General features: G+C 47.2%; 1 protein-coding gene across 2 annotated transcripts in view; it reads left to right on the top strand.

The window, feature by feature from the left end:
- dnah6 (dynein, axonemal, heavy chain 6) overlaps nucleotides 1–16,251 on the top strand; it is a 669,683-nt gene that overhangs the window by 561,441 nt on the left and 91,991 nt on the right. The window lies entirely within an intron of this gene.

The following is a 16,251-nucleotide window of genomic DNA, read 5'->3' as shown; positions in this document are numbered from 1 at the left end:
CACTCATATCCGAAAAATCATATATGATAGATGATTTTTAAAATTGTCCGAGAAATAATGCTGGCCTAAAGAAAATCATTGCAATGCAGAATGTGTTGATAGTCATGAAATGTGATGTTTGTGATGATTTTGATAGCGGTGGTGCTTTTGTCGTGCATATGCTGTGTGTAGCGATGAACTCACCTTGTCACCCTAGCACTCCCTTCTCCTCTAATAACCTCATTTGTGTTTTGCAGCTCAGCCAGCAGCACTACCCCAGGCAAGACCGGAGAGGCCAGAAGGTGGGGACGTGGGGCCTGAATATCCGGACGATCCTACATCTAGTGCTGAGGAGCACCGATTCTCACCCGTCAATCCGCTGGGTCTATTCTCTATGGATGAGAGCGCGTACTTCGAGGAACCTGTATCGCCACGCTCCAGAAGCCATTCCACCCCAAGGCCATCTAGTGGTCCTCCGGTTATTCCCACCTCCACTCTGGAGGTACTGGGCCCAAGTACCTCGCCACAGTGCACCCCATTTGTCCCCAGGACAGTACCGACCCCGCGAAGGTTTAGTGGACACGGCAGGGTCTGGTCCACGAGCGCCACATAAGAGCGGAGAGGTGGTACAGTTGTCCAGGAGGACTGTAGACATTGGTGACCAACTCCTCAAAGCTGTGAGTGGCATATCCCGACAGCTGGTCACCATGACTGAGTACGTTCCACGGATAGCGGAGGCCCTGGAGGCGATAGCCAGGAACACTACTGACACAGGCCTCCCAGTGGCCCCACAGCACTGCACTTCTCCCCTAGGTTCTGCACTACCACTGCAAACAACAGATGAGAGGCAGGTCCAAGATCCTGCTTCTGCATCAGAGAATGTTCCTGCCTCGGCAGCCCCCGCTCCCGTACCCGTGCAACCACTGCCTCTGCCTTCATCCCCCCCCCCCCCCAATGAGGCACCGCCTGAGGAGCTCTTCGGCCAGGAAAGGGGTAGAGGTGGGGAGAAGAAGGAGAGGGGGGGAAGGAAAGTGAGGCGCATGTCCGCAGGTGATGGCTGTGTTATATCTCCATCTGGGTGAATGCAATTTGTTGTAATAGAAACATAAAACATAGAAAATAGGTGCAGGAGTAGGCCATTCAGCCCTTCGAGCCTGCACCACCACTCAATAAGATTATGGTTGATCATTCACCTCAGTACCACCTTCCTGCTTTCTCTCCATACCCCTTGATCCCTTTAGCCGTAAGGGCCACATCTAACTCCCTCTTGAACATATCCAATGAACTGGCATCAACAACTCTCTGCGGTAGGGAATTCCACAGGTTAACAACTCTGAGTGAAGAAGTTTCTCCTCATCTCATCCTAAATGGCTTACCCCATACCCTTAGACTATATCCCCTGGTTCTGGACTTCCCCAACATCGGTAATGTATGGGGGGAGGGAACCACCCTCCTGCTTTGCATTTGTATTCTGTGTTGCTGGACATGTTGAATATTTGATTGATGTCAATGTTGGAAAAAGTGGGGTATGGGCGTGGGTGAGGTGTTTTTGCCCAATGTTGGTATAAACATTTTTTTATTGAACATAACCTTGTTGCACATTGTCTCAGATAGCTGGACTGTTACAATCTGGTGATTCCTTAACATGAAAGGGTTAAATAAAACTTAACTTCAATCAACGTAAACTTTAACTGGCACCAAGATGATGGGCACCATTGATGTCTGAGCTGCACACACACAACAGTGTGTCAGCGTTGTCACTCACAGCAACGTTCTTTCAAGCAAATCATTCAGATATCAGCCCCTCACGTAAGAGTCTTGCAGCTATGTTGCCACCACGGGCCCTTTCCTGTGGTTTGGAGGGGGTCGTGGGCATAGTTGCATAGCCAGCCTGATTGTCTGGCCCGAGGTCAGCATCCAGCCCCTCGTCGTCCTCTTCCTCTCTCTTGAGGTGGAGCATCAGTCCCTTCTGGCAATTCTGGTCCCCACCTGATAGCTATGTGTTACAGCATGGAACACACGACCACAAATTTACCTACTTGCTCAGGGTTGTATTGTAGCTTCCCTCCTGAGTGGTCCAGACATCTGAAGCGCTGCTTAAGCACAGTTAATTGTTTTCTGGACCACATTGCGTGTGTCTCTGTGACTTTGGTTGTATCGCTTCTCGGCCTCAGTGTGGGTGTTATGCAGGGGGGGTCATCAGCCAGGTGGCTAGGCCATGTCAGTTATCATCAAGCATCCAGCATTGTCCTTCTGGCTGACTCTTAAAGATGTCAGAGACAGCGCTCTCACACAGGATGTGAGCCTCATCGAAGCTGCCCGGATATTTAGCATTCACTGCCATTATGATCTGGTTGTGGTCGACAATGAGTTGGACCTTCAGGGAATGAAATCCTTTTCTGTTACGACAAAGCTCTGGTGGCCGCATGACGATGTGAGTACACTGTATTGCTCCCTGCACCCTGGGGAACTTAGCAATGCTGTAGCATGCTCCAGCCCTGTCAGTCTGAGCCTCCGTTGTCATGGGGAAGCTGATAAAGTCCATCCTTCACGCGTACAGGGCCTCCGTAACCTGTCTAACGCAGCGATGGGTGGAATGGTGAGACAGAGGGCAAATCTCAACCGCGGAGGCCCGAAAGAAACCGGACGCATAGAAAGACAGTGCCGCGGTGACCTTGACCTCGACCGACACTGATGTCCTGATGGCAGGCTGCATATGTGGCCTGATGAGCTCACATATTTAATTGATCACCACCTTGTGGAAGCGCAGTCTCCGAAGGCAGGTATGGTCGGACACATCGAGGTAAGACCTCTTTTCCCTGTATGTGCAGGGTGTGTATGGTCTGGCCCTCCTCCTCTTTCTTGCACGTCTTAAATTGGGCACATAATGATGTGCATCACACATTGAGCCATTTGCACTCTGCAGCATCTGCGTATTGATCCATGCAGGCTGAAAAATGGCTGGCCCCATTGCAATCAAAGTATAATAGCGATTGATCAGAAGCAATAATTTCCTCACTAAAATACACCTAAAGTAAACCTCCAACAGTCCAGAGTCTAAAAATATGTCTGTTGAGATGGTCACTTCACCTGAGAAGAACTCCAGAGTCAATCCAAACTCCCCCAAAGTTGAAGCAGCCTTTTGAATGAAGCGACCTGCGATTTAAAAAATGGCAGCCACAGTGCTGGCTTTAGTTCAGAACAGTTCCACTTTTTCTGGGCGGTTTTGGGCGAGCGATATTGTGGCCGATATGTGTATGAGGTGGTGAAAGTGACAGTGGGCAATCTCCTGGGCGTTAGTTTTGGGAAATGTGATCTTTATGACAAATAAAAATGGTCGATCGGTATTATTGAATCTCGGCATTAATTCCGTGCGGAAACAATTGCTGGGCGATATTATGGTGTTGATTTCGCCCATTCTGATGATTCCGCCCAAAGAAAGTGGGTGAGCGGTATTATTTTTTCCCGCTGTTACGCACATGGGCAAAGTAACGCTCGGCGATAAGTTTCCGAAAAATGCCCGTCAGTTTCAAGTTTGCAGCTAAATGGGCGATATCTGGGCGTTATACGTCATTTCAGCGGTAAAATGGATGGTAAGTGGGCGTTAAGCATGCAAAAAACATGGAATTCTAGCCCATGTACTTATTTTGCCATATTTCCAAATCAAGCTTAACCACTTGTTTTCTGTTTCGAAAAGGATACCTTCGCCCTTGAACAGAACCTTCCAAACATGGTGTCAAATTTAAGCTCATTCAAGGCTGATCCTGAGGAAAGTTTTCCTCCAAAGGATGCCCTGGATTTCCATTTGATCTCTCTCTAACTTTTACTCTACCTCTACCAAATTAATTGCATACAAAACTCTTGGTCAAGCACATTCCCAGCTGTTGGTCGTGGAGGTCTCCTAATAATTTGGACCTGAATTTATTTGGTATAACCACTCTTGCACCCCACATGATACAATCATTATCATTCCTATGAATGAAGCATGGATGAATATCTTTATCTGTTAACTGGTTTGGCCAGCCATTTGCAATATTATCATACACCTTTGACATAACTGGGTCTCGTTTGGTTGCTCTACCAATCTCTTCAGCTGTGACTGGCAGTTTATCAATGTATGAAAAATAGAACACTTCTTCCCTATTGGGTATAAACTTGTGATGGGGGAAGGCAATCTAACCATAGCATCAACATTGCTGTAATCAGTTGATCATCTATATTCAATATCATATGTATATGCTGACAAAATCAAAGTCCATCTCTGCATTCGGACTGCAGCTAATGTTGGAACTGGGGACTTGGAATGGAGGATTGCTGTCAGGGGCTTATTGTCCGTAACGATGGTAAACTTATGACCATTCAAGTATTTGTGGAACTTCTTGACCCCAAAAATTAATGCCAAAGCTTCTCTTTCGATTTGCGCATAATTCTGCTCACTGGCACTGAGAATACGTGAAGCAAAAGCTATTGGTCTCTCCTCCCCACTATGTAGTACATGAGAGATCACTGCCCCAACTCCATATGGAGAGGCATCACATGATAGCTTGATCTCCTCAGATACTTAATAGTGAACTGACATGGTGCTCTCTATTATATATGTAAACCTGTAGCCACCGGAGGGCTCATCCCCTGGAGGCCCAAGGGATCCCACAATCCCTTGGGAGTACCTGTACTTAAGGAGGCCTCACAGGCTGGAGAGGCACATTGGAGACCTGCAATAAAAGACTAAGGTCACACTTTACTTTGAGCTCACAGTATCTAGTCAGACTCTTTATTCATACATAACAACTGGCGACAAAATACAGATGACGAATCCAACGATGCAGAGAACAGTGGGCATCCTGGAGAAATTTTCAGAGGGAGATGATTTGGAAACCTTCGTGGAGCGACTCGGCCAATACTTCATGGCCAACGAGCTGAAAGGAGAAGCGAACCCTGCCAAATGAAGGGCGATTCTCCTCACCGTTTGCCGGGCACCAACGTATGGCCTCATGAAAAATCTGCTTGCTACAGCGAAACCCATAGAGAAATCGTACAATGATTTGTGCACACTGGTCCAGGAGCATCTGAACCCAAAGGAAAGTGTTCTGATGGCGAAGTACCGATTCTACACCGACAAAAAGTCTGAAGGCCAGGAAGTGGCGAGGTATGTCGCCGAACTAAGACGCCTTGCAGGACATTGCGAATTTGAAGGACATTTGGAGAACATGCTCAGGGACTTCTTTGTACTTGGCATTGGCCATGAAGTGATACTTCGCAAATTTTTGACTGTAGAGACCCCAATCTTGAGTAAAGCCATAGTGATAGCCCAGGCGTTCATTGCCACCAGTGACAATATCAAGCACATCTGTCAGCACACGAGTGCTGCTACAAGTACTATGAATAAAGTGATGTTGTTTTCAAATTGCACCATACAGGGCAGGCCTCACATGCCTGCAGCTGCACGTCCGCAGATGACTGAGTCCACCATCAAAGGTGATGAATGCAAGGTCACTAACACCTTGTTGGCGCTGCGAGGATGATCATCGTTTCCATTCATGCCGCTTCAAAAGGTACTGTTGAAAGGGCTGTGGAGCAATGGGACACCTCCAACGTATGTGCAGGCGAGCTGCAAACCCTGCTAATCCTGCAAACCACCATGTTGCAGAGGAGGACAGATCCACGGCGGATCACGATGAATCGGAGCCTCCAACCGAGGAGGCAGACGCATATGGGCTGCACACATTTACCACAAAGTGTCCCCCGATAATGCTGAAGGTTGAATTAAATGGACTCCCGGCCTTAATAGAGCTGGACATGGGCGTGAGCCAGTCCATTATGAGCAAAAAAACTTTCGATAAATTATGGCGCAGCACGGCCTCAAGGCCTGTCCTGACTCCCAGTGCTCACTAAACTGAGAACTTACACAAAGGAACTAATTCCCATAATCGGCAGTGCTACTGTAAAGATCTCCTACGATGGAGCGGTGCACAAGCTACCACTCTGGGTGGTACCGGGCGATGGTCCCACACTGCTCAGCAGGAGCTGGCTGGGAAAGATACGCAGGAACTGGAACGACGTCCGAGCGCTCTTGTCCGTTGACAACACTTCGTGTGCCCAGGTCTTAAACAAGTTCCCCTCGCTGTTCAAACCAGGCATCAGGAAGTTCCAAGCAGCAAACGTGCAGATCCACCTAATTCCGGGAGCGCGACCCATCCATCACAAGGCGAGAGCAGTACCGTAAATGATGAGAGGGTGGAAATCGAGCTGGACCAGCTGCAACGAGAGGGCATCATTTCGCCGATCGAATGCGACAAGTGGGCCAGTCCGATTGTTCCAGTCCTCAAGGGAGATGGCACCATCAGAATCTGTGGTGATTACAAAGTAATTATCAATCATTTCTCCCTGCAGGATCAATACCCACTACCAAAGGCAGACGATCTTTTTGCGACGCTGGCGGGAGGAAAGACGTTCACGAAGCTGGACTTGACCTCGGCCTACATGACGCAGGAGCTGGAGAAATCATCGAAGGGTCTCACCTGCATTAACACGCACAAAGGTCTCTTCATTTACAACGGATGTCCGTTTGGAATTCGATCAGCGGCGGCGATAGTCCAGAGAAACATGGAAAGCTTACTGAAGTCGGTCCCATGCACGGTGGTCTTCCAGCATGACATCTTGGTTACAGGTCGAGACACGGTCGAGCATCTGCAGAACCTGGAGGAGGTTCTTAGTCGACTCAACCGTGTGGGGCTCAGGTTAAAATGCTCGAAGTGCGTTTTCCTGGCACCTGAAGTAGAGTTCCTGGGGAGAAGAATCGCGGCGGACGGCATCAGGTCCACCGATTCGAAGACGGCGACAATCGAGAACGCACCAAGGCCACAGCACGTGACGGTGCTGCGGTTGTTTCTAGGACTCCTGAACTACTTTGGTAACTTCTTACCGGATCTCAGCTCACTGCTAGACCCACTGCATGTCTTACTGCGTAAAGGAGATGAATGGGTATGGGATAAAAGCCAAGAAAATGCCTTTGTAAAAGCAAGAAAATTGTTATGCTCAAACTAATTGCTTGTGTTGTATGATCCATGTAAGCGTTTGGTACTAGCATGTGATGCATCGTCATACGGGGTTGGGTATGCATTGCAACAAGCTAATTAATCTGGGAAATTGCAACCGGTTGCTTATGCATCCAGCAGTCTGTCTAAGGCTGAGAGAGCCTACAACATTATTGAAAAAGAAGCGTTCGGGTGTGTTTATGGGGCAAAGAAAATGCATCAATATCTGTTTGGGCTGAAATTTGAATTGGAAACTGACAAGCCACTGATATCCCTCTTTTCCAAAAGTAAGGGGATAAATACGAATGCATCGGCTTGCATCCAGAGATGGGTGCTCACGTTGTCCGCATACAAATACGCCATCCGCCACAGGCCAGCACAGAAAACTGTGCCGATGTTCTCAGTAGGCTGCCATTGCCCACTACGAAGAGTGGAAATGGCGCTGCCTGCAGATTTAGTCATGGTAATGGAAGTATTCAAGAGTGAGCAATCACCCGTCACAGCCCGATAGATTAGAACCTGGATGAGCCAGGACCCCTTACTGTCCTTAGTAAAAAATTGTGTGCTTCACGGGAGCTGGTCCAGTGTCCCATTGGAAATGCAGGAAGAGATAAAGCCGTACCACCGGCACAAAAATGAAATGTCTATACAGGCAGTCTTCCTTCTGTGGGGTAATCGGGTAATGGTCCCCAAGAAGGGCAGGGACACTTTCATCAGTGACCTCCACAGTACTCACCCAGGCATGCAATGATGAAAGCGATAGCCACGTGTGGTGGTCCGTTATCGATGCGGACTTAGAGTCCTGCGTGCACAAATGTAACACATGCGCGCAGTTAAGCACAGTGAGGCGCCACTAAGTTTATGGTCTTGGCCCTCTAAACAGTGGTCCAGGATCCATGTCGACTATGCAGGCCCGTTTTTGGGTAAAATGTTCCTAGCGGTTGTAGATGCGTACTCCAAATGGATTGAATGTGAGATAAAGTCGGCAAGCACGTCCGCTGCCACCACCGAAAGCCTGCGGGCCATGTTTGCCACACGTGGCCTGCCTGATGTCCTTGTGAGCGACAAGGACAACAGACCATGTTTCGCCAGTGCCGAGTTCAAAGAGTTCATGACCTGTAATGGGATCAAACATGTTACATCTGCCCCGTTCAAACCAGCATCCAATGGTCAGGCAGAGAGAGCAGTGCAAACTATCAAGCAGAGCTTGAAGAGGGTAACTGAAAGCTCCCTGCAGACTCGCCTATCCCGAGTCCTGCTTAGTTACCGCACAAGACCCCACTCGCTCACTGGGATTCCACCCGCTGAACTGCTCATGAAAAGGGCACTTATGACAAGGCTCTCGTTAGTCCATCCTGATCGACATGAACAGGTAGAGAGCAGGCGGCTTCAACAAAGTCCATATGATAGCGCAAATGTGTCATGCGAAATTGAAATCAATGATCCTGTATTCGTGTTGAACTATGAACAAGGTCCCAAGTGGCTGCCCGGTACTGTCGTGGCCAAAGATGTTTCGGGTCAAACTTTCAAATGGACTCATACCGGAAACACTTGGACCAAACCAAACTCAGATTCACGGACTATCCAGAGCAACCCACGTTGGACCCTACCTTCTTTGACTCCCCAACACACACACCAGTGGCAACCGACACCACGGTTGACCACGAAGCAGAACCCAACACGCCCAGCAGGACTCACCACACCAGGCAGCCCAGCAAGGCCAGCTGCACAGCAGCCTCGCGAAGGCCCAACAAACGATTCACCAAAACCAGCATTTGCACCAAGATGATCAACCAGGGAAAGAAAGGCCCCAGATCGACTCATCTTGTAAATAGTTACACTATTGACAGTGAGGGGGAGTGGGAGTGTTGTTATATATGTAAACCTGTAAATACCTTGTGTAGCCACCAGAGGGCTCATCCCCTGGAGTCCCAAGGGATCCCACAATCCCTTGGGAGCACCTGTACTTAAGGAGGTCTCACATGCTGGAGAGACACTCTGGAGACCTGCAATAAAAGACTAAGGTCACACTTTACCTGATCTCACAGTATCTAGTCAGACTCTTTGTTTATACATAACACTCTCCACCAATTTGCTTTTACACTCCTTGAATGCTGTATCGCATTCTTCTGACCACTTCCAGTGGACCTGTTTTTTCAATACTTCATTCAGTGGATGTAATACTGTAGTCAAATTTGGTTGGAACTTCCCATCATAGTTCAAAAAACCCAAAAATGATTGAAGTTCAGTAACATTCTTGGGAGTGGGTGCATTTCTGATTGCCTCTAGCTTTCCCTTGGTTGGATGTAAACCATCTTTGTCTACTCTGTACCCTAAGTACTCCATAGAGTTTTGAAATAACTCGTACTTGCGAGCAGACACTCGTGCTCCGTGCTTCTCGAGCCATTTGAGGACTTCATTCAATATATTATGAATTTGCCTATTTGGTGCTGAAATTAGTATGTCACCTAAATAACATACTACCCCTTCAATCCCTTGCAAAATCTGGTTCAACACCCCTTGGAATATGGCAGGGGCGGGAGACACTCCAAATGGTGCCTATTAAATTGATATAGGCCTAGATGAGTATTTATAGTTAAGCATGACTTGGACTCCTCATCTAGTTCAAGTTGTAAGTAGGCATTTGTAAGATCTAACTTTGAGAAGATCTAACCACCTGTCAGTGTTGTAAAGAAATCTTCTACATTTGCGAATGTATTAGGGAGATTACCCTCTGGAACCTGGTTTATGGTTACTTTATAATCACCACACAATCTTACCTTACCATCGGACTTAGGTACAACAACAATGGGTGTAACCTAATTACATTGATCTATCTTAGAAATAATGTTCTCAGTCTCTAGTTTTTTGAGTTCTTACTCAACTTTCTCCTTGAGTGCATATGATACGGAATGTGGCTTAGTGTAAACCGATCTAGCGTCCTTCTGTACCCTGACACTTGCCTTCTGTTTCGCAGAACACCTTCGGATAATTCTTGGTGAAATCATCCTTTGATGCAAATCTAGTTTCAACACGAAAAATCTCACTCCAATCCAGCTTCAGTGATCCCAACCAATTTCTTCTTATAAGACAGAGTTGTCTCCTGCTACTACTGATAGAGGCAAGCACTGAAATTGATCTTTGTATTTCACCGGTACGGTGATATGACCGACCACCGGAATGTTCTCTCCCGAGTAGCCTCGCAGCTTTATCTTGCATTTCTCCAATGGGAAATCCCTCAAATTTGTTGAGGTATAGCAACTCCGGTACTACACTCACGGATGCACCAGTATCGATTTCCATGGGCATCTTGGTTCCTGCAACATCTACGTGGATGATGATACTTATCGAATTGCTGTTAGTTAACCTCGTGCTCCTGATGATGTGTAACTCTAAAATCTCCTCATCTTGTTGTTTTTCTTCCATGCTATGTAGTCTCTGGGGATTTCTACTTATAGCTTTGAAAGCTGGTTTACCCTTCAGTCAGCATGCCTTCGCAAGATGCCCAGTTTTCCTGCAGATAAAACACTCTGCCTTCACATATGGACAACTTTGAGCAATGTGTTGTCCCAGGCACCGATAGCAGGACTTCAATGCTCTGTTACCATTGCCAGTTTCTGAGACCTTGGGGCCCAACTGCCTTTTACTTTTAACCTGTTGGCGATTCACCTCAGTTGTCTAACGACTGGAAATTGTATGAAATTCTCGGGAATATTGGACTGCCATGTTTATTGACATAGCTGTCTGACAAGCTAAATCAAAAGTCAAGTTAGGTGTTCTCAATAACTTTCTTCTGATTGCATAATTTTTCATCCCACAAACAAAGCGGCCATGCAATGCTCGGTCCTGAAAGTTTCCGAAATTACAATGAATAGCTTTTTTAATGTTACAATGTACTCGTTGATATTTTCTTCGGTTAACTGATCTCGTATTCCGAAACAATAACTTTCAGCAATTTCCAGCGACTCAGGACTGTCTGCTGTTCTAACTCTGCTTAAAAGTTGTGTCCTTTGGCTTGACAGGCACAAGCACATTTTTCAGGTTTCATACACCTCGGACCCTGCTTCAGTTAAGAAAATTGCCCATTGTCTTTCCAACACCACCCGGTTATGCTTTTCATCATTGGGGACTTCGATGATATTATTTACAGTGAAAAACATTTCTAGCCGCTCCACATACACTCCGAAACTTTCACGGTCGCATTGAAACTTCCCCAAGTGCCCTATTATTCCCATAGGTGCAGCCATCTTTACTCTGGCAGTTCAAACAAGTGTGCATGACTCGGGAGTTCAAGGTGCATGGAGAGGCTCTGGAGATGCGTCGGAGAGGCCATTAAAAAGGCCTAATGCGTCAGAGAGGCTCGGGAGTTCGAGGTGCGTGGAGAGGCTCGGGAGGTGTGTCAGAGAGGCTTATAAAAAGGCCCAACGCATCGGAGAGGCTCGGGAGTTCCAGGTGCGGGGAGAGGCTCGGGAGGTGTTTCAGAGAGGCCTATAAAAAGGCCCAACGCGTCGGAGAGGCTCGAGTTCCAGGTGCATGGAGAGGCTCGGGAGGTGCATCGGAGTGGCCTATAAAAAGGCCCAACGCGTCGGAGAGGCTCGGGAGTTTGTGGTGAGTTGGAGAGGCTCGGGAGGTGCGTCGCTAAGGCGAGCCGGTGCAGCTACAGGTAGAAGGCAAAAAAGAAGTAGAAAGAAATCGAAAGGTGATGTCACAGCCAAGGGGGTAAGTGATTGGCGGTGATTGGTATGTAGTTTTTCTTTTTCTTTCTTTATCAGTAAGTAATCTTTTAGCATTGTTGTTGCCCAATTAAGTTAATCCAAGGATTAAGTCATGGCAGGAGAGCTCGGACACGTGTTATGCTCCTCCTGTACTATGTGGGAAGTCAGGGACGCTTCTGGTATCCCTGACGACTACGTCTGCGGGAAGTGCATCCGCTTGCAGATCCTGACAGACCGCATTGCGACACTGGAGCTGCGGGTGGATTCACTCTGGAGCATCCACGATGCTGAGAATGACATGAATAGCATGTTTAGCGAGTTGGTCACACCGCAGGTAAAGGGTACACAGCCAGATAGTGAACGGGTGACCAACAGGAAGAGTAGTGCAAGGAAGGTAGTGCAGGGGTCCCCTGCGGTCATCCCCCTGCAAAACAGATACACCGCTTTGGGGGGGATGACTCATCAGGGGAAGGCAGCAGCAGCCAAGTTCATGGCACCGTGGGTGACTCTGCTGCACAGGAGGGCAGGAAAAAGAGTGGGAGAGCGATAGTGATAGGAGATTCAATTGTAAGGGGAATAGATAGGCGTTTCTGCGGCCGCAACCGAGATGCCAGGATGATATTTGCCTCCCTAGTGCAAGGGTCAAGGATGTCTCGGAGCGGGTGCAGGACATTCCGAAAAGGGAGGGTGAACAGCCAGTTGTCGTGGTGCATATAGGTACCAACGATAAATGTAAAAAATGGGATGAGGTCCTCCGAGACGAATTTAGGGAGCTAGGAGCTAAATTAAAAAGTGGGACCTCAAAAGTAGTAATCTCAGGATTGCTACCAGTGCCACGTGCTAGTCAGAGTAGGAATCGCAGGATAGCTCAAATGAATATGTGGCCTGAGGAGTGGTGCAGAAGGGAGGGATTCAAATTCCTGGGACATTGGAACCGGTTCTGGGGGAGGTGGGACCAGTACAAACCGGACGGTGTGCACCAAGGCAGGACCGGAACCAATGTCCTAGGGGGAATGTTTGCAAGTGCTGTTGGGGAGGAGTGAAACTAATATGGCAAGGGGATGGGAACCTATGCAGGAAGGCAGAGGGAAATAAAAGGGAGACAGAGGGAAAAGATAGAAAGGAGAAAAGTAAAAGTGGAGGGCAGAGAAACCCAAGTCACAAAACAAAAAGGGCCACATTACAGCCAAATTCTAAAGGGGCAAAGTGTGTTAAAAAGACAAGCCTGAAGGCTCTGTGCCTCAATGCGAGGAGTATTCGGAATAAGGTGGACGAATTAACTGCGCAGATAGCAGTTAATGGATCTGATGTCATTGGCATCACAGAGACATGGCTCCAGGGTGACCAAGGCTGGGAACTCAACATCCAGGGGTATTCAACATTTAGGAAGGATAGACAGAAAGGAAAAGGAGGCAGGGTGGCGTTGCTGCTTAAATAGGAAATTAATGCAAAAATAAGGAAGGACATTGGCTTGGATGATGTGGAATTGGTATGGGTGGAGCTACGGAATACCAAAGGGCAGAAAACGCTGGTGGGAGTTGTGTACAGGCCACCAAACAGTAGTAGTGAGGTTGTTGACAGCATCAAACAAGAAATAAGGGATGTGTGCAATAATGGTACAGCAGTTATCATAGGCGACTTTAATTTACATATAGATTGGGCTAACCAAACTGGTAGCAATGCAGTAGAGGAGGATTTCCTGGAGAGTATTAGGGATGATTTTCTTGACCACTATGTTGAGGAGCCAACTAGAGAGCTGGCCATCCTAGACTGGGTTATGTGTAATGAGAAGGGACTAATTAGCGATCTTGTTGTGCGACGCCCCTTGGGGAAGAGTGACCATAATATGGTAGAATTCTTTATTAAGATGGAGAGTGACACAGTTAATTCAGAAACTAGGGTTCTGAACTTAAGGAAAGCTAACTTCGATGGCATGAGGCGTGAATTGGCGAGAATAGACTGGCAAATGATACTTAAAGGGTTAACGGTGCAAAGGCAATGGCAAACATTTATAGATCACATGGATGAACTTCAACAGTTGTACATCCCTGTCTGGAGTAAAAATAAAACAGGGAAGGTGGCTCAACCATGGCTAACAAGGGAAATTAAGGATAGTGTTAAATCCAAGGAAGAGGCATATAAATTGGCCAGAAAAAGCAGCAAACCAGAGGACTGGGAGAAATTTAGAATCCAGCAGAGGAGGACAAAGGGTTTAATTAGGAGGGGGAAAATAGAGTACGCGAGGATGCTTGCCGGGAACATAAAAACTGACTGCAAAAGCTTCTATAGATATGTGAAGAGAAAAAGATTAGTGAAGACAAACATAGGTCCCTTGCAGTCAGACTCAGGTGAATTTATAATGGGGCACAAAGAAATGGCAGACCAATTGAACAAATACTTTGGTTCTGTCTTCACGAAGGAAGACACAAATAACTTTCCGGATGTACTAGGGGACTGAGGGTCTCGTGAGAAGGAGGAATTGAAGGATATCCTATTTAGACGGGAAATTGTGTTAGGGAAATTGATGGGATTGAAGGCCGATAAATCCCCGGGGCCTGATTGTCTGCATCCCAGAATACTTAAGGAAGTGGCCCTAGAAATAGTGGATGCATTGGCGATCATTTTCCAACAGCCTATCGACTCTGGATCAGTTCCTATGGACTGGAGGGTAGCTAATGTAACAGCACTTTTTAAAAAAGGAGGGAGAGAGAAAACGGGTAATTATAGACCAGTTAGTCTGAAATCAGTAGTGGGGAAAATGTTGGAATCAATCATTAAGGATGAAATAGCAGCGCATTTGGAAAGCAGTGACAGGATCGGTCCAAGTCAGCATGGATTTATGAAAGGGACAAATCTTCTGGAATTTTTTGAGGATGTAACTAGTCGAGTGGACAAGGGAAAACCAGTGGATGTGGTGTATTTGGACTTTCAAAAGGCCTTTGACAAGGTCCCACATAAGAGATTGGTGTGCAAAATCAAAGCACGTGATATTGGGGGTAATGTACTGGCATGGATAGAGAATTGGTTGGCAGACAGGAAGCAGAGAGTCAGGATAAACGGGTCCTTTTTGGAATGGGAGGCAGTGACTAGTGGAGTGCCGCAGGGCTCAGTGCTGGGACTCCAGCTCTTTACAATATACATCAATGACTTGGATGAAGGAATTGAGTGTAATTTCTCCAAGTTTGCAGATGACTCTAAACTGGGTGGCGGTGTGAGCTGTGAGGAGGATGCTAAGAGGCTGAAGGGTGACTTGGACAGGTTAGGTGAGTGGGCAAATGCATGGCAGATGCAGTATAATGTGGATAAATGTGAGGTTATCCACTTTGGTGGCAAAAACACGAAGGCACAATATTATCTGAATGGTGGCAGATTAGGAAAAGGGGAGGTGCAACGAGACCTGGGTGTCATCAGTCATGGAAAGTTGGCATGCAGGTACAGCAGGTGGTGAAGAAGGCAAATGGCATGTTGGCCTTCATAGCTAGGAGATTTGAGTATAGGTGCAGGGAGGTCTTACTGCAATTGTACAGGGCCTTGGTGAGGCCTCACCTGGAATATTGTGTTCAGTTTTAGTCTCCTAATCTGAGGAAGGACGTTCTTGTTATTGAGGGAGTGCAGCGAGGGTTCACCAGACTGATTCCAGGGATGGCTGGACTGACATATGAGGAGAGACTGGATCATCTGGGCCTTTATACACTGGAGTTTAAAAGGATGAGAGGGGATCTCATAGAAACATGTAAGATTCTGACGGGACGGGACGGGTTAGATGCGGGAAGAATGTTCCCGATGTTGGAAAATCCAGAACCAGGGGACACAGTCTTAGGATAAGGGGTAGGCCATTTAGGACCGAGATGAGGAGAAACTTCTTCATTCAGAGAGTTGTTAACCTGTGGAATTCCCTGCCGCAGAGAGTTGTTGATGCCAGTTCATTGGATATGTTCAAGCGGGAGTTAGATATGGCCCTTACGGCTAAGGGGATCAAGGGGTATGGAGAGAAAGCAGGAAAGGGGTACTGAGGTGAATGATCAGCCATGATCTTCTTGAATGATGGTGCAGGCTCGAAGAACCGAATGGCCTACTCCTGCACCTATTTCCCATGTGCCTATATTTTTATTTTGGATTTGTAGCTGTTAATCAAAAGAGAGATCCTTTCAAAATGTTTCTTTCGGTTGGCTGAATCCTCCTCCAACAAAATTTCCAGCTTTTTTATACGCTTTATCCCATCTTCATCGCCATTGTTATATCTTCACTACAACTCACAAACACACACAGCCTTAAGATGGCAGAACACTCCGGAACTCTAGTCAGGTGACATGTTCCCTCTTTATTTGTACACAGCACTGACTGCAGCGCCACAGCAGTCCACAGTTGGAGCTATATTGGAGCTAGGATTGATTGGCGAATGATACTTGAGGGGTTGACTGTGGATGGGCAATGGCAGACATTTAGAGACCGCATGGATGAACTACAACAATTGTACATTCCTGTCTGGCATAAAAATAAAAAAGCGAAGGTGGCTCAACCGT

The sequence above is a fragment of the Pristiophorus japonicus genome, chromosome 1 (genome assembly GCF_044704955.1).
Source record: "Pristiophorus japonicus isolate sPriJap1 chromosome 1, sPriJap1.hap1, whole genome shotgun sequence".
Taxonomy (NCBI): domain Eukaryota; kingdom Metazoa; phylum Chordata; class Chondrichthyes; family Pristiophoridae; genus Pristiophorus; species Pristiophorus japonicus.
Note: the sequence above shows the minus strand (reverse complement) of the source record. Positions and strands in the feature narration are given on the sequence as shown.